Raw genomic sequence first — 24,078 nt, forward strand, 5'->3', positions numbered from 1 at the left:
ACCCCTGCTGCTGCTGGGCAGGCAGAGGGCACCTCACCAGGGTAGTACAGGACTTGCAGTGGGTCCAGCAAACTTCCCTGGCTGACCCCACTGTGCCCTGCCATGCTGGGTCCCACCCGCCAGGCTGCAGAGGCCGCAGGGGAAAGCAACAGGGTGGGGAGCCTGAGACTCCAGTGGGCAGCCCCCACCCACCCTGCACACAGATTTGAGGGGCACATGCCCCCCCTACTGCAACAGCAAGACTCTCTCCCCCCCTGCGCCCCAGACAAGCCTCCCATGCCTCCATCCTGCTCCCTGCTGGAGCCCTGAGGCCACACATTGTGGCCCTGGACCCCATGCACCAACCAGCTAGGCAGCAGCCCCAGCCCTGCCCAACTCCCTCCATCAATATGGGACACCGATTCCACCTGCTGCCAGACTTACCTGTGGGAGCTGCTTTCCAGGCTGCCTGGAACTCTTCCAGCCTGCAGAGAGCTCTTTGCAAAAGAGCAAAATCCATGTTTCTCTGTTAAAATGAAAAACCCATGTTTGTCTCAGGTAAAAGTGAAAATCCATGTTTTTTTTCTGTTTTTCTGTGGGAATCCTAAGACCCAGATCCCTTGACATCAGTAACTCCAAGCATGCCCAGCTGTGTCATCTGATAAAGCCAAAAGTATTTTGTATCAGTGAAGGAAAGTTTAAAATCAATCCACACCCCCTATTGTTTTTGTAATTTCTTTTTTAAGAACAAAACATGAAGGGAGAAAATTTCTGTTATACATGAATTAAATGTTCCTATAAACATCTGATAAATACAGCAAAACTTCCAGCTACATGTTTTCTTTATGTGCAGGGTTCTCTGGGTATGAGGCAGTGGGAAGTTCAAAATGTTGACAGATACCAGGTTGGAGGGTTTCAAAAGATCCAGCATATTTTGTCCCAATCAGAGAATCCCAATTACCAAGCCTGCAAACCCAAATGAAACTGAAGAATACTTGATTTGCTACCAAATCCTTTTTAAAATATATACTTTGTTTGGAGAGGAAAAATACTCATTTAAGAGATTTGTCATTCAAAAAACTAAAGATCAGGTCTTGGACAGACTTAACACAATGTTTTCCTTAGAAGCTATTTTCTAATTTGATAGCAGCTCTAAAACATATAGTGTGGGTAAAGCAGCTGTCTCTAATACAAAGTAGAATTTTGCAATTATATCATAGTGTTTTCATATCAAAAAGTCATCATCAGTATATAACATCATGCACAAGCTTCATCTACATATAGATGCTGAAACAAAAGAAAAGAGGTTGTGAGTAGATAGTATTTCAAGAGGAATTGCTGACCGAGCAGCGACAGAAAAAAGGAGACAGCCAAAATGCTATTACGTATCACTGTTACAGAGATGTCATCTTGGGTTGGGACTCCAGAGTAGTAAACACTACAGGGTAGATCGTCACCTTATAAACTAGGACATGTCCCACTTGCAGTGAAAAGCTTGAAGTTTAAAGCAAGGGTGTCGATCTCATCCGGATGAGGGTGTGAGGTCAGTCTGCAGCCTGGATCAGACCCAGGAACCAGCCCCACATGTGTGAGGTCAGTCTGCAGGCTGGATGAGACGCACAAACCAGCCCCACACGCTGTAGCCAGTGCACAGGGTCAGTCTGGCACAGGCAGGTCATGCAGCACATGCCCTGGACCAGAGTGTGCACTGCATGCAGCACATACTGGCACAAGACACGTGCTGCACAAGGCACCTGTGCCAGGCCAGCCCTGCACATTGGCTCCAGGGTGCAGGAATAGTCTTTAGCCCCTATTTGGCCCTAGAGCCAGCACTCAGGGCCAGTCTGGTGCAGGTGCCACATACAGCATTAGCCAAACTAGTGCACCACATGCAATGTGCTGGACTGGGACTAGTGTGTACTGTGTGGTGCACAGGGTGGGTCTGAGACCCACAGGCCACATCCTAAAGCTCCATGGGCCAGATCCAGCCTGCAGGATCTTTGACACCACTAGAAACAAGGCAAACCAAGAGAGGATGGGGGAAAGAATGGCATGTAACGTACCTATGGCCAGCCCACAGGCCACTGGCAGAACCAAGAATGAAGCTCAGCTCCACCTGATTCCCTGCCCAGCACCTGGATCATAATGCAGCTCCAAATAATTACCTATTACAACCTAAGAAGCACAGTCAAGGTCAGTTGGAGGACACAAACAAAACTAAGCCAGACCTTCCCCACACACCATTTCACCCTCATGCCCACTTCAGATTTCTTGGAGGAAGAGAGAGGGTTTCAGGGATGAGCCGTGGCTCTTGTTACTTGGCTGGGTGACATAAGCTAATTGCAACACTTCAGAACCAGCCTGTCATTGCGCACAGAGCACAGATTCCATTTAGCTTCAGTGTCACTGGCTGGACTCAGAGCAATCTGTCCTGTATCCTTTGCAGAAAGAAAAAAAAATGTAATTTCTCTGTCCTGACTCTGACAGCAGTGCAGAGGGTCCCTGTCAAAACCTGAATGCCTCCTGTGCACTTGTGGTATAACAGAATTCATGCCAATGAGGTTCGGTTTCCAGTTCCCTAGTGACTGACCTAGGATTTTGTGCAAAGAAAGCTGGGGAGAAGCCAGTTTTGGGAAGGAGAGGGCTGAGGCTGAGGGGAAATGCAGCAGGGTGGAGCTCAAAGGCTAAGGGAGAGAGAACACAGCGAAGAGTAACATGTGGGAGGACATGAAAAGAAGTTGGTTTAGACCAGTGGTGCTCAACCTTTTGGTCCTGCAAGCCAAATGAGTGGGGTAGAATCAAGTCCTGCAAGCCAGGATTGGGGCCTGTGGCCCTGCACCACCCCCACGTGCTGGGATTGGCTCCTGCGGGCCCAGCACCATGCCCCCCTCAACCCAGCACACCAGGATTGGTCCCTGGGGGCCCTGCACTGGCCCCTATGACCCCCAGGGCCTGGCACTTCCCTTGTCCAACCTGCATGCTGGGATCAGGTGCCCCATCCAGTGCACAGGGCCCAGGGCTTCCCCTGGGTCTAGAAATTTGTCAGTGAGGGAGCAGTGCTACCATTCTCTTGCTGCCAAATTTCTGGACCTATGGAGAGCCCCGTGGGCCAGATGACACAGGGCTGTGGGCCAGATCTGGCCTGCGGGCTAGGGCTTGAATACCCTGGTTTAGATGCCTAGGGCATTCAACAGGGGAAGGAGAAAGCAGTCAGAGGGGAAAGAAAGGTGGCAGAGGCAGCAGGGGCTGCAGCAGCTTTTGACTGTTCAAGAGGAAGGTCCTGCTCAGCACAGTAACTCGCCCTTGCACCCCAGGGGCTCCTCTTCAAAGCCAGCTCCAAGCAGCTGGGGGTGGCAGCCGATTGCCCTCCCTAGGGTAGACAGAGGTAACAAGGAGGCCAGTTGCACCACCGTGCATGCTTTTCCAAGTGTTCTGAAAGCAGCTGAAATGCTCCAAAATAATAGCTTTGGAAATGAGGCACTATCTGGAAGCAGTTTTCTTTTTTTGATTCATCACTTATGCACAAAGACAGGGAGGGAGAACCTGCAAGCTGTGCAGCCACCAGGCCCCATGCAAAGTCCCAGCTGCACTCCCCGCTAGGATCCCTGTCGCCAGTGGAGCTGACCTGGGACTAGCCAGGCTTATTCCCCCAGCCCCTTGTCAGATCTCTGCTGACTCCCTGGGTCTGCACCACTGGCATCACAGGGCCCTCCAGCCCCAGTCCCCTCTGCCTGTCCACTTGGCTGAGAAGGGGAGAGGACAGCTTTGGGGGTTTGGGCTGGAGAATTGAGATCCCAGCAGTGGGAAGCCTTCCCCCCTCTTCCCCTCCTGTCTTTGTTTCAGTATGCTGCTCTCCTCTTCCCTCCTAGCAGGTGGAGGTCAGAAGGGGGAGCTTAGACACAGGTCGACCCAGCCTACTCTAGCGCCCCCTGGCCAGCACTACAGGAGACTGTAGCATCCCCCTCCCCCCCCCCGCTTCGCTCCCCTCCCCCCAGCGAAACTATTCCTTCACTTGGAAATGTTTCAAAAGTTACTTCTGTCTGCACCATCAGTTTTATGAGGCTTTAAAAGGCAGGAGGAGGTGCCACTTAGGAGTGTGCACTGTCAGTTCCAATGTAACTCTTAGGTCTGTAGCCATATAGTGGTATGGATGAGCTGTGACTTTAATACTGAATGAAACAGGATTAAAATTATAATTGTTATAATTGTATAGTTATAAAACTTTTAGTTATAATCCCAGGAAAGGAGCATGCAGATTTAACAGTTAATTCAGAATAGTTTATACTGGTATCACTTGATACCAGAAGAACCTTTACACCTGTGCATCCCCAGAGCCTCTGCAAAATAACCCCTAGAGCTCATCATTCCAGTTTACTAACATAAAGCTAAAGGAAACAGTTCAGCCCAGGTCTTACACCACTGATTTCAGGGCTGGATTTTATCCAATATTTCCAAGATATTTAAACTTAATTCTCAGACAAAAACTAATCCTTTGTAGTGAGACTAAATAAGAGACAGTTATTAATCTCCACCTTACTAAATCACATGCTTCATCATTTGAAAAAAAATTAGGGTCTCTCCTCAGCTCTTGAAAATTTAATAACTTACAGTACAGTGATATCTAATATTACTGTGGTTTCATTATTTCTATAAAATATAGGACAGTACATTGACTAATAGACTAAGAAACATTATTTCTAATTAAAACTGTGGTAAGACTGACAAAGTGGAGGAGACTACATTTTATATTGCAGTACCCTTCCTTCTAAAGCCTTTTACTCACTAATTTGCAAAAAATCAGTCAGTCATTCTCACTGCCTGAGAATCATACATGCAAATTAGCAAAACTGTTCTATAAACGAGTGATCATGAGTCTCATACACAGTCCCAGAAAGGAGTAAAAAGCCAAGCTCTTCAATCTATGTTTAGGAATAAAGTCAATGAGATTCTTTTGCTTTGGATCAGTTTATAGGGCTGATTTTCAGAAGGGCAAAGCACACAAATACTCCACTATGCTTCTGAAGAGGCTACCTTTCGGCCGTCAGTTTTTCACATTTTGGTCAGTCTTTCTGATAGAATTAATTCAAAATATAGGTAACTACAGTGCAGAATTTATCATTTTAATAGTGAAGATTTCTCAGATGAGATTGTCACTCACACTGAAAGTTCCTCTATTAAAAAGGTGACTCATTCACTGATGGATTTTCTACCAATTTCTCATTTATGTGTTTGTGCTAATGAGATTTGAACAGCAGGAGGTGAGTTGTAAGACTTATTTTTGTTAGACATACATGATTGCCTTCATCATGCAAGCCTTTTGACTTCTTTTAAGACTCCATTTACAGCTCTTCCTCTGAAAAACTTTAGTAGAAAAGTTATTCTAGTTCAGAAAATGAATTATCCATTCATCACACTTCGATACATCGGGCTGAAATTTCACGCACTGAAACGTCTGTAAATGGCTCCCAGTGGAAACCAAATTAGCACATTTTGTAATTTTGTTTTTAATGATGAGATCAGAATACAATAAATAGCCATGTAGGGCCAGAATCTGATCTCAACACCTCCTGTGTAAAGCTAAGCCAGCTCTATTTTACGCTGGGGCAGAGAGTTCAGAAGTTAGCTCATGAACTTATACTCCAAAGGCTTTTACATACCATTTACAATTGAGGCATAGGTGGGGAAAAGTTTTCCTAAGAGTTTGCACAGAATACTGTTTTTCTGTAGCTATGACCATGTAGCTGGGCAGAGAAGGCCTTTGTTATAAAGTATAGCCGAAGGCACCTTGTTTCCTTCTCACTTACGCTACAGTAGATCAGAAACAATTACACTGAAATCAATAGCATTACGCCAATATAAAGTGGAGACAGCCCAGTGGGTGCATCTAAACATGCAATTAATGTGAAGCAATAAACTCTGAAGCTGATTGCTCCAGAGTTTATTGCTCCCATGTGCACCATTTGAACATGTGCCCAGGACCACAGCACACTGAGCTGGGTCAGAGCAGCCCCAGCTGGAAGCCGGGGGGTCAGCCTGTCAGCCTGGAGCTATTTCAACCCAGCTCAATGTACTGCAGAGGAGCTGGGTGGGGCTGGGGCACGAGGGTGATCCAGTGCAAGGATAGCTGGGCAGCAGCCCCTGCACTGAAGCACCCTCATGCCAATTGGGCACAGCATCTACACATACATTGCTGCAGAGCAAAAAATTCTGCTGCAGGATAGTACTTGTATTTACAAGTACAACCCTGCTGCAGCGTTAGTTTGCTCCAGCTCAATAGGGACACAAGTGTAGATCCCCATTGTGGACAGGTGGGCGAGGAACAGGCACCAGACGAGGACGTGGAGCTGAGCCCGGCACCCTCCAGCCGGCTCCGCGAACCCCACGAGGGGGGAGAAGCATCCACCCAGAGGGCAGCGGCCAGGACTCACCGCCATGGCCAGCGCCTTCCCGCCGGGGGGGCCAGGGTTTCTCTCAGGTCCCGGCTAGTTTCCCTGGGGGCCGACGTGGCTGGGACCACCCACCCAGACGGGCCCTCCCCGTCCCAAGCAGGCCGCCCCAGCTATGCAATGTCTACTGTGGAGCTAATTAATCTATTCCTCAGTAAATGTCTCATATAGACATGCCCAGTGAAGAGGATTCTACCTTTCAGCTTAAAACGCCGTGTAGTATCAGACCAGGCTAGAAGGATATTTAAGAGTTAGTTGGGAGAATAAACTTTATATTAAACCCTATTTTTTCTCCATTTGGCCATGGAGATGACAAAAGCCATAGAGCAGGGGTCAGCAGCCTTTTAGGAGTTCCACACTGAAGGAATTCAGTTCAGTCTAAGTCTGGTCATGCTTATGACCCAACAGCTACTGCTGCTGAGTTGTCGTTGATGTGTTTCTGACCTGACTTCTGGCAAATGACACTGAATCCACCATCCTTGCTCTCTCCTGCACCATTCAGATCCATGGGCAGTAGGTTGCTGAGCCCTGCCATAGATGGCAGTTTGGGTTGGAGCTGGGGTCAGCTACCAGCCCCATTCTATGGTTGGGACTGGGGCTCTGACCAGAAACATTCTTGAAAAAAGGGAAGAGTCTATGTGGAGAAGTCACAGATTCTCCATTTTCAAGAGCAGGTTAAGACAGACACGTGACTGGGTTGGTTTAGTCAGGCTCCTGACTTGTACTGGGGGCTGGACTAGATGACTGTATGAGGTCCCTTCCAGCCCTACTTTCCTGTAATCTTATTTCTACTTCTTTTAATCTATAGTGTCATGCATTCCTTTTGGACTATTCTGTCATACTGCTTTATGTAGCAGTACAAACTTCAAGCCTTTATTTCTGCTAGAAGTGCTCATTATGCCCTGTTAGAAAATGCCTGAAGTTGGTTTTATAGAGCAAGTAAAATATGTTGGTATCAACAGCTGAAGTGAATTTTTTATGCCACTATTAAAGTTTAATTTGTTACCTGTGAAAAAATTCAATTGTTTAAATCTCCACGAGGTATGGGGAGAGAGGAAAAAAAAAAGGTTAATTCTTTCTCTGTCCTCTCTTACAAGCCTTCCCAATATTTAGAGAACAACCATTTGGCAAATTGCTTTTCATCTTATTAAACTGTAAGCACCAGAGATCTACAAAAGTGTTAGTGGAATTTGTGTTTGAACAAGTGCTGAGACAAAGCTTGCAAACATGAACCCCACAGATGCAAAATCCTCAGACAATTTTTTTCCAGTGATTTAGAGCCACTCTTGATTTTTTGAACTGACAGTTTTTGAGCACTCGGTGTTGCTGATGCTGAAACTGAATGGCTGCCTGAAACCATAGCAGTAAGAGAGAAAATGGGCCTGAAGCCAACACAGGGGAAAGATGAGTGACAGGTGCACGTGGGGACAGTGACTGCCATCTGGAAGCCCTGAACTCTGCAACTGTGGACTGCATCCCACTGAAATTAGGAGCTCCACATGCTTTTCTCTGCCACACATGCCCTCTCCAGAACCCTAGCATATCAACTCAAAGGTTACATCTATCCCTCCTTCACACCAAGCCTATGAATGCTACCCAGAAGCAGTTCCTGTCCAGTTGGCACAGGCCGAAAGATCAAAAAAACCCTCAAATTCCATGAGGTCTTTTATTGAAAGATTTGTTTAAAAAACATCATCAAAATATTAAGAACTGGTCCTAGAGAGGGTTTGGTCCAGCAAAGTACCCCACCTACTCCTGCTGTCCTGCATCTGAACAAATCCTCCACCTTCCAGCGTCAGTTTTCAACCCGCATTCAATAGAAAAAAAATGATTCTCCCCACCCCCATATTCCCTAACAACTCTATCCCCTTCCCTGTCTCACACACCAGCCTTACTGTTCCTTCCAAGTCAAGCCCAACTGCTTGTGAGAAGCAGGGCAGAAGACGGGGGTGCTATTGCTGTCTCCACAACCCATTTGTTTTCCCCTTCCCTACAAGAAAAACACATAGTTCAATTAAGACAAATAACAAACAAAATTGAAAACATCCCCTTTCCCTTTGTCTCTACTGAAGGGCAATACCAAAGGACACTCTTGAGAGTCACCTTTCAGCAGTGCCTGCCCCTGTAGGGCCCGAACTCCTTTTTAAACCTGCAGGCTGGCTGGGACCTTTCCTCTCCTACTTGGTTGGCCACATGGTTTGCCAGATCCCAGCCCTTCCCCTGCTCCAGGTCCAGATCCCAGAAGCAGGAGGAGTTGGAACACAGTGTTGGCAGCCCCTGCCACCCACCATACAGACCATGGGGGTGAAGAGCAGCACTCCTCTTCACCCTGCCAGGGCCTGTACTACCTTTAAAGCTTCAGGCTGGCTGGGAAATCATAGGAAAGTAGAGCTGGAAGACACCTTACAGGGTTCCTGCTCAAAGCAGGAGCATCCCCAAGTAAAACCATGCCAGTCAAGGGCTCTTGAAAACTTCCAAAAATGGAGATTCCACAACTGCTCCAATGGAACAGGTAGACTTGACCACCCCCATAGTCAGAACTCTCCTCATCTCTAACCTTAGTCCTATCTCCTACAGCCACAGAGAAAAAGCTCATCTCCATCTTCTTCATAATCATCCTTCAGGTATTTGAAGACTGCTATCAAACCTCCCCTCCATTTTCTCTTCTCCAGACTAAATAACCCTTGCTCATTCAGTCTTCATTCATAACTCTTGTCTCCCAGACCCCTAATTATTTTGCTGCCCTGCACTAGACTCTTTCCAAACTGCCCACATCTTTTTTGAAGCGTGGGGCCCAAAACTAGACACAGTACTCCAAGTGAGACCACACCAGTACTGAACAGAGCAGAAAAAAATCACTTACCCTCATTTACAAGTGACACTCCTGTTAATAAAACCCACTATACTGTTGGCTTTTTTGGCAACAAGAGCTCACTGTTGGTTTTCTTTCAGCTTACAATGTACTTTAACCTCCAATACGAGAGCCTAGCCAGTCATTCCCCAGTTTGTATTTGTGCATGGAATCATTTCATACCAAGTGCAGGACTTTGCACTTGTCTTTGCTGCATTTCATCCCCTTGATTGTGGACCATTTCTCCAGTCTATTCAGGTCATTCTGGACCCTACCCCTAGCACCTGAATGATCGCAACTCCAGTCAGCTCGGTGTCATCTGCAAATTTGCTAAGTGTGAGGTCAATCCTATTGTCCAAATCATTAACAGAGAGGTTGAACGATGCCAGACCCAGGGCAGACCCCTGGGGAACCCACTTGATGCCTCCTACCAACTAGACATTGATGACTACATGCTAATCTTACAGCCAAGAGGAATAATATAAACAATACAATAATACATACTACATCTTACAGTCATGAAGATTTGTTTTTTCACACGTTAATTTGTAAAAGAACCAACATCAATTCTGAACTAAGCTTGCCTTGGGCTAGATACTAACATGTTTCTATATTTTTTTTACTTTTTCCCACGGAGTTGTTTATTAATTGTCTCATGACTATGAAATTCTTGGAGGAAGGTAAATAAGGCTGTAAATCAATATTTTATGCAGTAATATGCCATGTAAATTTAATTGTGTATTTTTTTATTACTACAGTAGTCAAGCTTGAATGGGTTAATGATTTCCCTTTTTTATTATTATTATTATCATTAATAATTAGAACATACAATACTTCTATTTACCTCAGCATACAAAATGTGAGAGGGTAGAAAGTAACTACAGTCCAAATAAATCCAGCAACACTATTCCTCTTTATAGCAAAATCAAGAATGCCATTTCTCTCAACACCAAAAAACCCCTCATCTTTCCAATTAGACAGTGAAATCTAGCATCTGGATCTTGGTCTACTGAAAAGCTATAAATACCAACAATGAACAGCTACTCCCTGACCCTCCAGACCTTTTAGAATTCTTTAATTGGTGCCATTTTGTACCAATCAATATGTTACAACCACGTAATAAGCAGGAGTGCTAATCACAGAAAACAATTGGCACCACTGAAAATACTGCAACGCTGAATATTCATATGCAAGTGCAAATGTTAATTCATGCACTGCTTGCGTTACACTGGTCTAATTATCTACTGGAGGAATCTATTAAAGGTATGCTGTCAATCCTGCAGATTGCGTTCGGCTGAGTGAAACTGAATTGCTTACCTTTTCAGCTAATTGAAAATAAAATAAAATAAAATATATCTGCCTAGACATGCTTTGCAAAGTGGGCAGAAGAGACAATTTTGGTAAGCCACCTTCTATGCAAACCATCCTATTGCCTACTGTCTCAGGAGCCTCTCAGCCCATTTTCAGCCAGAACAGACGGACATAAAACAAGAGGAACATTGTAACCAATGCTGAATTTTATTTGTCATGCAACGGTATGACTCTTCAGAAAAATTGCTCTCTTGCCATAATGAAAATCTGAATGAGCTGTTTCCAAGTAACCTTCTGGAGCTGGTATTCACAGATGTAATGACTGATGTTGTCACTGTCACAGAAAAGCCCTTCAGTACATCACAGCCACATTAAACACCTAGTGCTCCTGAAGAACGTCTACAGGAGAAACAAAAAATAGGAAAACAGGGAGGGAGAAAACAAGGTCTGAAGTCAAGTATTATTCATATATCTATATATACACTTGCACATATACATATGCATGTTTATGTATACAAGAAAGAGACACATTAAAATCTTAGGCAACCAGCCTTTAACAGAAGCAGAACTCAGGATATGCTTATATCTGTTGTTGCTTATGCCATTACTCCTTTTACCTTATATTCAGCTGTTCCCCTCCCATCCTCATAAGCCACATGTTAAGAGCTACAGTCTGGGAGCAGCCCATGGGCCACAAGTCGGACAAAGCTCTATAAAAGTTTAAGAGGGTTTGACGCTCCAGATGTTAGGTTTTCCTCCTTGAAATTAAAAAAGGACCACTGCAAGAGGCATCCAAGATGCTCTCCATGTGCTATAACCAATATAGATACAACTAAAATTAATGGGGGTGTGTTTAACCTTTGAAACATATACAACTCAACACTTTAAAACCTAATGTCCTCTCCTGTAAACAACTGCTGTCAGGGATTGCTGTAAATTGTCCTATAGAATTCAAGAAAATGCAAGTGGTGAAACTGCAATACTGAAAAGGGATTGAAACAGGATTCTATAATAAAGGGCTGTCCAAATTTGGTGCAGCCAAGGGCCACAGGCAGCCCTGGCATGCAGTCCCCGGGCTGCACACTGCATTGACCACACATTATGGAGACCACCCTCCAGGATCCTCCTTTCCATGTGGGCTCTGCTGGCATCACACTGCTCCCCCACTCCCAGCTGGCAACACCTGGGCCCCTCGGCCCCCATTGCACAGGCTCCGTCACTGATATGTGGCACTCCCTGCTGGTGGCATGCAGCTCCCTTTTCCCATGCCACTTCTGCACAGGCTTTGCAGACCTCCAGGTCCACACAACAGCAGGATAAGCTGCCACTAGGGCTCACAAGCCACACATTAAGAGCGACAGGCTGTGGACAGCTCAAAGGCCAGCATTTGAACAGCACTCCTATAGGAGTGTAAGCCTTAGGAAAAATGATGCCCCCCCACCCCAAGTCAGTGGCTCTGGTGCAGGCAGAGGCAGGCAGGCAGAGACATGGGACACTATCTAGTGGAGACACAGAGCATTATGGTGCGCCTGGCAAGTGAGCAGGTAGGCAGGCATCACTGCTATTGTCTGCACTGCCTGGCCTGTTTCCTTCTGTGCAGCAGCTGGAGGTAGGGGGTGGGCTAGGCTGGGTACTGCTCCTCCTGCCTGGGGTGAGGATTAGCTGGGGTGTGGGCAGGACAGGGTAGGGGGAGGATGCTGCTGTGAACATAGGCTGCTTACATGTGTGTGTGCATGTGCATGTGTGTGTGTGTGCAGCATCCCCCTGACCAGTGCCCATCCCTGACACTGGGTTTGGTTCCACAGACATTACTCTGGAAATGTGGCATTGAATAGAATGTATGGAGGCAGACACACACATCACCTGAACCATTCCAGGAGCTGGGGGTGAATACCCAGTCCAGCATGCCTAGCAACGGATGGGTTGAGCAGGTAGGGTGCACGCTTGCACCCATGCTTTAGTGGTCCCAGGAGTTGGGTGACCTGTAGCTGGAGGCATTTTACTTTTTTGCCTTCCTTTCTCCTAAACGCAAGTTCAATAAACTTCAACAGCCTGTACTTGACCAAAGTCTGCAATGTGCTTGCCTGACTTGGGTCACCCACACTCTTAGTTTCCAAGATGTTAGGAGGGCCTGATGAGGGAGCTATGTAGGGAGTGAGGATACAGTTGGTTGTTAGCAAGATAGCTCTTATTGACCAAACAGTGTAAGGGAGTTCATTGATAAAAAAAAAAAATACTAACAAAAGCAGGTGAAAAGGAAGGAAGGGTGAGCAGTAGAAATCCGGCTGTGCACCAAAGTGGCCAGTTTCAGCTCATACATGAGAAACAACCAGACCTGTCACATAACCCTAGCTCATTCAGCCTCCCAGACCCCTAATTATTTTTGCTGTCCTCCACTAGACTCTTTTTAAACTGTCCATATCCTTTTTGAAGTGTGGGGCCCACTTCGTATCGCCACAGTACATGGAACACTTAAAAAGATTATTTGATTTTCCAGGTAGACTTTGAATTGTTCGAGGCAGCGTTAAACTGGTTTAACAGATGTATATTTCTACCTGCTTCAGGTTTAAACTGCATTTAAACTAGTCTAAATGTTGCACTGGTCCTTGCATAAGATTTTTTTGAGCTATGCCATAGGAGGGATGTTCTTTTTTCTTAAACGCTACAAGATGTCCAAGAATGCATACAGGATTTGAAATCATCTATTAAAAAGACTCTTCCAGTGGGAAGCATAGGAGTGTTGAAGAATCAGGTCATTTACATGGCATATACACTCCTATTTCCTTGCTTTGAACTGTTTAACCAGAACATCCTATTATGCTTAAGAGCCAATATGCTAGCAGCATTACACTGCAAGACCGCATGTAGCACAAGTATTTAATAGTCTCATTTCCAGCAGTGGCTGACACAGTGTAGAGTATTCATAAATTATGGAACGATTAAAAAAAAACGCATTAAAAATACCATATTCTGTTTACAAGATGAATTTACTAAGATTAGACAGTGGTCCCAACCTGGGATTAGGATTGTAACCAAGAAATCAACATGAACGAGAAGGGAAAAGAAGCCAGTTGGGAAAAGTGAAGAAAAGAGGAATAGGAGAGCACCATATTTTGTCCAGAAAGGTAAAACAAAGCCTCTTTTAAAGAGTGATGAAAGAAGAACAACAATACCAGAACTTAAACAAGGTCATTTATAAAAGATATCTGTAGCATATTTTGAACCTATGCCAGTAGGGAAATTCATGAATAATATTAAGAGTATTTACATGATCCACTTTCCTCCTGTACTGTGTTTGCCTAATGTAATGAGATCTGGATTACTCGAATAAAATACAACTTTTTAGTGTGTCACACCCAAATTTGATCAGACATTTTTTTCTTAAAAAATAAAGAAAAGCAAACAGGAAACATTTCTATGCATATAATGCTGTCTGTTAACACCGACACTCAACTACATTAATATTGTAGGTTACTGTTAGTGAATTAGCAATGCTCACAAATTAACAACATGACAAGCCTCACAGATTATATGACATCTTCAGTATAAATATTCTTTGGATATTGTTTCTATTCAGGTCAAAGCTTTCATATTCTAATTTCGTTTGAACAGTTCAAATCTTATTTTGTCAGGCAAACAGTGTGTGGGAGTAGATATCACTGATGGAAGATGGATTTGCTTTAGTCACTGAAATCCAAGTGAAAATTACTGTTGTCTCACTAAAGTTTAATGTATACCATCATACATATATACATGCATTTATATAGATAGCTCTGGAGGTGCACACAGACATGTAGATATAACCCACCACAATTCTAAGCATTAAATGCTGCCTGAATTATATTTACAAATACACAAAACGAATGATATTATTTTGGTCATCCGTCATCACTGCATAACTTATACAAAATAGTGTTCACTCAGCAAAGTGTAACAGTTTATTTTACTGCGAGAGCAGGTTAGCTAAGAACAGGCCTGATTGTGGCAGCAAGGGAGAGAAAATTCTGAATTCAAAAAGTAATGCAAGTCAGTGACTTATTAATTTTGCAGGTGTTGGATTTCATCCTCTCTTCCTGCCTCCAGGTCATGTCTTAAAACCACTTTTGTAAATCATGGCTTCAGATACTATGTGAATGGTTATAGCATTAATTATTTCCAGCTACAAATATGCCTGCTGATTTGGGAGGCTTGTCAGCTTGGGGGGATTTAATGAATATCAGTTTTCTGTTTCTGAAGGATGGAGCCCCTTTACAGTGGCCTGTTTAAGCTGATAGCTTGCACTTGATTAGGCTCAAATCCCTGGAGGAACAGATAGAAAACTTTGGGAAACGTGCACTTGGATTTTGTTAGCAAGACCTGTGATGATCCAGAGCCTCTCAGAGCCCAGGCCAGCCCCTCAGCTGATGTAAAAAACCACAGTGCTATTGATGTCACTGGAGCTCTTATACTCTACAGAAGGACGTCTGCAACCAAGGACCTGCGGAGCCTTCAGACCTGATGGCATTCACCAGTGGGGGCTTTGCCCATATCACATGTCAGCCAAGTAGCAGGGATTTCAACAGGGGTGGGTGGGAGAGGGTGGGCTCTGCCTGCATCTTTCTGCATCCAGGCAACAGGAGGAGGCTCTGACCACACTGCACTACAGCTGGGTGGTAGGTAAAAGCAGTAGAGATGATGGCTGGATCTAGTGCTGGTCCAGCTTGACCTGAGCTGGGTGACTGCAACCCACTGCTGGAAAATGTTGCTGACCCCTGCTTTATAGCACCTGAGCATTTCTTCAGGGAAATGACAATTGACATTGGCTGAGGCATTGGCGATGCGTAGGAGGTGCACGTGGGTGCACATGCACCCCCTGTGCATGGCAGTGCACCCCCTACGAAAAGGCGCCACTGACAGTGTTGGTGCTGCTTGTGGGTGGTTGCCGCTTGCTCTGCCCCCTTCGCCACCAACACTGCTGGTAGTGTCTGTGAGCAGTCAGTGATCACCGCTGGCTGCTGCCAACACTCCCGGTGGCATCTGCAGGTAGTCGCCGACCCCTGGTTGGCACTCTCCAACCCCCTCTCCTGCCGCCACCAGCACCAGCAGCGTCTGCAGAAACTCCCTGCTTACCACCACCACACTCCTACCAGCACAGCTCTGCTCCCGCTGCCACCAGCACCGCTGTGCCCCCACAGCCGCAGGGGGCATGAATTGTTCATGGGCTGAAGACCTCCCCAAGGGTTTTGTTGTTTGTTGTAATGGGAGAGCCTGTGCAGCTTATCCTGTAAATAGGCTATGTACTTTCCAAGTGCTGACATTATACTATCTTCTTTTGTAACAAAAACTGCAGCTGACTTGTTTATATTTGCATCAGACACAACAGTCTCAAGATAATTTCTTAACAAATCCTTTACAAGCCTCCTCACATACCTGTCAGCCTTGATAATGGAAATATGGGATGTGAAGTACAATGGGTCTTTAGGGAAAGAGCAGAGAGCAGAGGACCTCCTGACAGAGACAGGAGATAATGTTTTCACTGTGTAGATTCAGAACAACAGGGACTTCTACTGAGAGAGAGGAGTTAGGAAGGTTTTAACTCTACCATTTGTATTGACAACCCTTAATGGAGTAAGTTTGTGAGATAAATGTATTATAATATGGGTCCTGGGAAATAGCTCTACAAGTAGAAGTGAGAGCTGACAGGTCTGAATGCAAGATACAACAGTATCTTTCATGAAAATGGAGCAATAAAACACTAAAATTACATTGGAACTGATTCAGTAAGTATACATGGCAATTACAGGAGTGGTTCTTCTAGATTCTAAAGTAAAGCCTGCAATTCTGCTTCTTGGGCCACAATGAGGGCAGGGAGAAGATGGTTACCTGCAATCCTTTAAAAAAAATTAAAACTAAAATTTAAAACTTTAAAATTTTAAACTTTAAACTAAGCCTGCTGAGGGATGGGGAGACTACGGCCACTGCAAGCCCACTGGGCAACTTTTGCAAATCCAGCAGGCTAAGACACTTAAGAGAACCCACCCATACCCCAGCCCCAGAATTTTGTGTGGGGAAGGCAAGCACTCCCAGTGGGACACTTATGTGCCTGTACACCAACACCAGGAGCTTGGGGAATAAACATGAGGAACTGGTCCCCCTGCTAAACAAGAATGATTACGACCTCATAGGGATAAGAGAGACCTGGTGGGACTCCACCTATGACTGGGTCACAGGTATAGATGGCTATACCCTGTACAGGAGAGATTGTGCGGACAAAAGGGGCTACGCATCTTTGCAAGCTGACACTGGCACCCAGGGTGGATGACTGGAGACTCTCTGGGTTAAAATCCGTGGTGAACAAGGCACAGGGGACACAATGGTAGGAGTCTACTACAGACCTTCTACCCAGGATCAAGAGCTCGACCAGGAATTTACCAGGGAACTGGCTGAGGCTGCATACTCCCAGAGCATGGTTGTCATGGGAGACTTCAATACACTTCAATACACTACCGAGACATCTCGTGGGAAGAGCACTCAGCCAACTTTGAATGGTCGCAAAGCTTTCTCATGTGTGTGGATGAGCTCTATCTGACTCAAGAAGTCCATGGACCAATGAGAGGCACAGTGCTCCTCGACCTCGTACTGGCAACAGGGGATGACTTAATCAGCAACCTAATGATTGAAAGGAAGCTGCAAAACAGCAACCACGAGCTGATCACCTTCACCATCCACCGTAAAGTAGGCAAGTCAGTCAGAAAAGCAGAAGTCCTCGACTTCAGGAAAGCTGACTTTTGACAAGCTCAGGATGCTTGCTGGTGAGGCCCTAAGCGATCACAACCCAAAGGGGAGGGGAGTTCAGTAAGAGTGGTTGCTCCTTATGAGAGTGATCCTGAAAGCACAAGCAATGTCTATTCTGTCTCAGAGGAAAGGCAGCAAAAGGGCACAGCAGCCCTTTTGGCTCTGCAGGGAACTAGTGGACCTCCTGCGTCTAAAAAGGACCTATAAAGGATGGAAGGCTAGATCCATCTCAAAGGAGGAGTATTCTGCACTGGTCCAGACCTGTAGGGGGTGAACCGGGAAAACCAAAGCTGCAACTGAACTCCAACTGGCTACATGTATCAAGGATAATAAAAAGTCCTTTTTATATAGGTGGGAAGCCAGAGGAAAAGCAAGGGTAACACTGGACCCCTGATAAACCATATGGGACAACTGACAACCGACGCCCAGGAAAAAGCCAACCTGCTCAACAGGTATTTTGTGTTGGTTTTTCACCAGCCCCAAGGGATGGCCCTGCTCAATTCAGTACAGGACAGCCAGGGAGAGTGAGAATTGTTACCCTCCATCAATGTCGACCACATGAAGGAACACCTGGAGAGGCTGGACACCTTCAAGTCAGCCAGCCCAGACAGTTTACACCCCAGGGTACTTAAGTAGCTGGCAGGCATCATAGCTCAGCCACTGGCACGGATCTTTGAGAACTCAAGGTGCTCAGGTGAAGTGCCCAAAGATTGGAAGAAGGCCAATGTGGTACCTATCTTCAAGAATGAGAGGAAAGTAGATCTGGAGAACTATAGGCCCATCAACCTGACCTCTATCCTGGGGAAGATCTTGGAAAAAATGATCAGAGAGACCATTCTTGACAAACTGGCTGATGGCAACATCCTGAGGGATAGCCAGCATGGGTCTGTTGTGGGCGTGTCTTACCTGACCAATCTCATCTCCTTCTACAACCAGGTGACATATCACCTGGAAAAGGGAGAGGAGAGGAGATTGATTTTATATATCTCAATTTTAAAAAAGCTTTTGACCTGGTATCCCACAATCATCTCATAGAAAAACTGGCCAACTGCGGTTTCAGCTACATCACAGTTCCCTGGCTGGGAAATTCGCTCTGAGGTCGGACCCAGAGAGTGGTAGTTGACAGAAGTCAATCATCGTGGTGCGCCACCAGTGGGTCCCCCAAGGTTCTGTCCTCAGGCCTATACTCTTTAACATCTTCATTAATTATGTGGACATTGGTGTCAGAAGTAGACTGGCCAAGTTTGCCAATGACACCAAACTTTGGGATAAAGAGTCCTCACCCAAGGACAGGATGGTGATCCAGCTTGACAGGCTCAGAAAATGGGCGGATGAAAACCTGCTGGTGTTCAACACCAAAAAATGCAAGGTACTCCACCTTGGGAAGAAAACCCCACAGCAGGCTTATAGGTTCGGCAGCGCTATGCTTGCTAGCACCACAGCCAAAAGGGACTTGGCGGTCACAATTGACCACAAGATGAATATTAGCCACTAATGTGATGTTGCAGCTGGAAAAGCAAGCAAAACTCTGGCTTGCATCCATAGATGCTTCTCTAGCAAATCCCAGGATGTCATCCTCCCACTGTACTTGGCCTTGGTGAGGCCGCAGCTGGAGTACTGCATCCAATTCTGGGCTCCACAATTCAAAAAGGATGTGGAGAAGCTTGAGAGAGTCCAGAGGAGAGCCACACTCATGATCAGAGGGCAGGAAAACAGACCTTATGATGAGAGGCTGAGAGCCATGGGGCTCTTCAGCCTGGAAAAGCACAGGCTCAGGGTGGACCTGGTGGCTACCTACAAGTATATAAGGGGTGTACATCAGGATCTGAGGGAATGTCTGTTTACCAGAGCACCCCAAAGGATGACATGGTCAAACACTCACAAACTCCTCCAAGACCATTTCAGGCTGGACATAAGAAAGAACTTCTTTACCGTCCAAGCCCCCAAGGCCTGGAACAGACTGCCGCCGGAGGTGGTGCAAGCACCTACTCTGGACTCCTTTAAGAGACATTTGGACGTTTATCTTGCTGGGATCCTTTGACCCCAGCTGACTTCCTCCCCTGGGTCAGGGGGCTGGACTCAATGATCTTCCAAGGTCCCCTTCTAATGTCTATGAAATCTATGAAAATCTATGAAATCTAAAAAGCAAACGTTGAAGTGTATTGAAATATGTCTGTCCCCCAAATGTTAGGTTTTCCAAATTGTTATGCTTTAAAGTATTCAAACTTTTTTGCCCAAGCATAGAGATCTCATGGAAATGTTCAGAAAGGTCAAGAATTATATCATAAATTTCCAGAGCACAAAGGTTAAGAGACCAGAGGGGAAGTCTTGCAGATCAGTCTTTCTTCTTATTAGTTTCAGTACATAGGTTTTGTGTGAGAGCTCCGAGAAGAGGAAATTTTAATAAAATGGGATCAAAATAAGTATATAACATTTACACTGTCAACAACTCAGTTCATAAAACATTGTCCAAGACATATAGGATAATACAGGCACAAGATATGGTGTACTTGGTTTCTAGGATCAGACTCCTTCTTACCCATAAACCCACTAAAAGTACACAAATCAGAATGTTCTTAATAGGGAATTCACAAAAGAAAGGTCAGCTGCTGTGTATGCTTATAATGTACCAAGGAGCACTAGTTTTGATTCAGGAGAGAGTCCTTTTATTTTTCTCTTTGCAGCAGATGATGAGTGAAAGAGGGAAGCTTTAATAAATCTGTGTCTAATGCACCATTATCCACAATAATGTCAGATCTCCAATGACAAGTTTTTAATTTTTGAAGGATAACTTTGCTTTTCTTTGAAGTTTCACCTTTCCTGGGAGCTCTCTACAGTCCAGTCACTTCCAGTGCATGCAGATCTCTTAACAGGTCAGCGCGCACAGTCTCCTGCAAGATCTCACACTAGGTCCTTCCATTCTGTTTCAGATGTTGTGAAAAGACAAGGACAGACCACTGTATAAAACAGAAATAGGGATTTGAATATAAAGGTTGGGACGCTAGAGAGGGACAGTGCTGAGAGGGGCAAAAACACCAGCAACCTGAAGAAACAGAGATCACACAACCTAATCTAAGTAATGGAATAAGAATTCATAGTTCCAGTTTAAACCATACTTAACACAATCCATTCTGTGGATAATTTTTTGTTCCGCAATTTCTTGTACAACTCAGTTTTTAAAGGTTTGGTGCCTAAGAACAGCTACCCTGAGGTTAGGTATGGAGTGTCCAAGGAGGTTAAAGTGTTCCACCACAGACCTTTACGTCTTTCTGGAGCTATTGTCAGATAGGTGTTCATTCATTCTTACACGTAGATATAAGGGACAACGTAAGCAGGCAATGGTATACATTTCTTCAAGCCTTTGGGATCATGAGGGTCCCCTCTCCCTCCCCACCCCCCCACTACTTTCAGGGCTGGGTGTTGAAGAAAGGAAGGTAGGAAACAGAAAAGTTAACTTATTCACACAGGAGGAAAGGAAGCAAAGCAGACAAACTCTAAGTCCTCTCTTCTGTGAAAGCAGTGTGGACTCTTAAAGGGCACCCTAAACTGCAGCAGGGTTTGTAACCAACCACAGGATCAAGCCATGCACTGTCAGTGTCAAGTACCCTCATGCACTTTCCAGGTCCTGAAACATGATAGGTATGTTTAGCATCTGTAAGATTTAACCAGCTTAGGTGCAGGTGCTAATTTTATTAGATGTGGGCTAGACAGACATGTGTCTTGAAAACACTGATTGTGTGTCCACTCATCTTTTTTTGGGGAAATCTCCCACCTTACTATCAATGGCACAGCTTTGGCTGTGGTAACAGTGGTAACAGCACTCATTGTGGCAGAGTCGTGCCCCAGGAGCAGCTGTGAAACCCCCTTGGTGGCTGTGTGCCTCCTGCCTGGCTCGATCTCTATTACAGCCCTCCCTTAATTGCTGCCACGCCTTGTTCTTACTAGAGGTTGAATAAGGGAGGCTGCCTACAGGCCTTAATGTCAGCCTAATTCTACATGTGGTCCCACAGGGCCTCTCTAGGACCCCCACTACTTTGATTTGACCCTAAAGTTCAGGGGAGCCCCTCAGCTGGCCTTTTCCCCTGCAGAGCTCCTGTAGCTTGGAGAACTACAATGCATATCTGCAGCCATCCTAGGCCACCACAGCCTTAAGGACTCAACACATGGCTCCATTTCCTCCCCTACACCACACCCCAAGCCTTGCAGAAGTTATTATGACTTTATTCCCTCTGTTGGGACTTTGGTTTCCTCCTCTTTAATCTAGCTAGGCCTTCTAGCCTTGGACAACTGTATTGGACCTGGCTCTGAGGCACTAGTTCTCACTTGTCCTTTTCTGTCACTGGGTCCCTGTGTGGCTGCGCCCCTCTGGTGCTGGGCCCCTGCCTGCCCTATAGCCTTGCACTGAACCTCTCTTTGGGCTCAACAATAGCACAGGCATTGAGCCTGCCCCTGGCAGTAATGGGATCTCCATAAACCCCCCATTATAGTCTGTACCCAAACTGCCGGAACAAACAGTAACATAAACCATAAGCCCTTGGGCTGTAACAGAAACACAAAGAGCAGCAGAAGCAGCCTTCTGCCACTTTATGAGGGCAACCTTTCATCATCTCCCAGTAGGCATACCTTTCAGCTCAGGCTATACCCTAGATGATACACTCAGCCCCCTCGGGCCCTCAGATTCTCTGGTCTCACACGCCTTCCCTGGACACATGGATCCTTTGATAGGCACCTCAAACCCTCTAGGGTTTAACATAAAACAAAGGCCAATTGCCTTTAAACCCAGGCTCTCTCAGCCCAGGGAACTTGCCTCTGTTCTCAGGCCTGCAGAGTCATCAAGCAACATCTAGGTCTTTTCAGGAACCCTGAAGCCAGGAGCTCCTTACTTCTTCTCTGGGGAGAAACAACTTGACTGGTGCAGGCAGGATCTAGGCTTATATAGCTCAAGCCTGAGCCCTCTTCCAGTCAGGTGAGTCCCTCATTAGCTCCCCCTGACAGCTACAAGCAGCATCTCAGGCTGCTTGTTCTCTTAAAAGAGCAGGTACATCCCAGTGCCCTGTGGCACCTGCTGCTATTTTACCCAAAGCTTACCTATCCCTTCTCAGAACAGGTTCAGACCATGTGGTGACTAAAATCCTGCCAGTAAAATCAAAAGCACCTTGTTGGCATTGGTAGTCCATCTGTACAATTGGCACCAGGTGCAGTACACCAAAGAGAGCAACAATTTCAGGGGGAAAAGACCATAAGGTATGGCTTCTGTAATCCAGTTCAATTTGAGCCTTTAGGTAAACATTTCTAAAGTACCTACATAATTTATAAGTCCCAGTTTTATTTACCCTCTGAAAGTGAATAGGACTTTAACCTTAAGTCAGTTAAGCACTACCATATCAAAACTAAAACTACTAAAAGGTAGACTAAATGGCACGAACATTAGAGAGATCAAACAAAGACTGAAAAGAAAGGGTTATTCCCTTATTTTGGTTCTGTATAAAGAAGGATCAAAGTGAGAGTTTTTATTCCATTTTCTTTTTTATTCTGCTTTTTATTCTCTTTCACTAAAGCCTGGACTACCACAGTTTCGCTTCTACTTACTGAAAGATAACAGCATGAGTACTCACAGTTATAGCAGAGCCCCTGACATGCAATAAATCCCTGGCCCATTTTACGTCAGAAAAAATTTTTCCTATATCTGTAATTGTAATATTCTTTAGGATTAATTTTATATATTGGCATTGTTTCCTAATCACCTACTGTTCTAGTTGTTTGCATCAAATCCATCTATGTTTTGTTTGTCTGAGATGCATTTCGGATGTGGGAAACTTAAAAGCCAGATTATGTATCCCCTTCTGTGCTCAGCTGGTCAGTCTGTTTCCTGGCTAATGCACCACTGTGATGGGGGCCATCTCAGGGCCAGTCACAATGTCAGCCCACCCACCTGTCTAGGCAGGTGGGCAACCCGCCCACCTGACTCACCTTTCACACCTTTGCTGTAGCTAGAAAAGTTGTTTCTCGGGGGGAGGCTGCCCATTTATTGCCCTGATACCAAGGATGTAATACGTAGCTCCATACCACTCCTACACCATGTCCCATGCCTCACAGATGGCATCCAGACCTCCTATTACTCTCCAATCCTGGTAGCTGGGCCGCACTTTGCTTCTGGCCCAAACATGGCCTCAGGTGCCCTCAGACATACCTTGGCTATGTGCGCCCTCCCTGGGGCCTCTACTGCCTATGCACAGTGCTTCAGGTCCCCACGGACCCTACTTATGTGATCTCCAGCTGCCGCTATTTCCGGGCAGCCTACACACAGTCCTACTCTATGCAGCCTCTGGCTCTGTCGCACATCAGGCTAAACTCTGCCTCTGGCTCCTCTCTGGGCCACTGCTTTGCCCCTCACTGGGCTTCTGGGCCTTAAGCTCCATTGGGCCTCATGTGTCTGTCAACGTGCCTGGACCCACCTGGGCCTTATGCTTTTCTGTTGGGATGTGCTCCCCTAGCCTTTCCCCTCCATGGGGAACCCACAAGGCAGTGGGGACTGAGGCTTTCCAGCGTCCCATCCTCGTGTTTCACTAGGGAGGCCCAAGTGTGGTATTTCCTGAAGACTGCCCCACCACAGGCAGCCCCACCACACCATCTAACCCCAGCTGGGTGTAGTTCCAGATCATGCCCAAGGACCAGGAAACTCCTCCATCCCCATAGTTCCAGTGCTGACCTCCATGT

The sequence above is a fragment of the Gavialis gangeticus genome, unplaced genomic scaffold (assembly GCF_001723915.1).
Source record: "Gavialis gangeticus isolate Ggan-Ray unplaced genomic scaffold, GavGan_comp1, whole genome shotgun sequence".
Lineage (NCBI taxonomy): Eukaryota > Metazoa > Chordata > Crocodylia > Gavialidae > Gavialis > Gavialis gangeticus.